This window comes from Microtus ochrogaster, unplaced genomic scaffold (genome assembly GCF_000317375.1).
Source record: "Microtus ochrogaster isolate Prairie Vole_2 unplaced genomic scaffold, MicOch1.0 UNK103, whole genome shotgun sequence".
NCBI classification, from domain to species: Eukaryota; Metazoa; Chordata; class Mammalia; order Rodentia; family Cricetidae; genus Microtus; species Microtus ochrogaster.
Genome location: NW_004949201.1, coordinates 414170 through 415087, shown reverse-complemented (window position 1 = coordinate 415087; position 918 = coordinate 414170).

Sequence of the window (918 nt, the reverse complement as noted above, 5' to 3'; positions counted from 1 at the left end):
CTCACAATTCCCTGTAACTGTAGCTCTAGGGGATGTGACACCCTCTTCTGTGTTCATGGGTACATGCACACCTGGTGTGTCCCCCACATACCCAAAAATACAAATAAATATTCTTCTTAAATAATGGGATGAGGCCAAGGAGATTATGTGTTGCTAAAGCCCTTTTTGGTCTCACAGAGGACCTGGGTTCGGTTCCTAGTACACACACTAAAAGACCCCCGGTGTGGAGACTCTCACTCAAGTCTTGGGATAACACACCCCTCCCTGCCCCCAGTAACTCACGAGAGACCGTCCTTGCTGCAATCACATGAGGTTTATTGACAGGTACCAGTGCACTGGGGCCGAAACTCATAACCCTTGCAGGCGAGGAGTTTGACCTCGAGTAACTGGGAGAAGGGGTTTTTAAGGGAAGAAACCACAGCCCAGTAATCCGAAGGGGGTAAGGAGGGCATCATAGAAAATTCCGAAAATACCAGTGATGATCACAAGGGGGCAACTCCCTGTTTCTCAAGATTACTCTCAAGATTACAATCTAACTTTATTTTCAGCTAGTTCCTGAAACACAGTCACTGAACTGGCTAATCCTAGATTTCTGATTCTTCCCTCCCTGCTTAGATTTTTGGCTCTATTTTTTCCTGCTAGAGGGTGTCTGGATTTATTCAGTTCTTTCAACACTGCACAGTTTATGACTTCCTTTGGCCCCAGTTGCAGGCGATCTGGTGCCCTCTGCTGGCCTCCGCAGGCACTTGCACATACACATGGTGCACACACATGGACACGGACACATAAAAAAAAACAGACAATAAAGTATTTTTTTTTATTTTTTATTTTTTTTGGTTTTTCGAGACAGGGTTTCTCTGTAGCTTTGGTGCCTGTCCCGGAACTAGCTCTTGTAGACCAGGCTGGCCTCGAACTCCC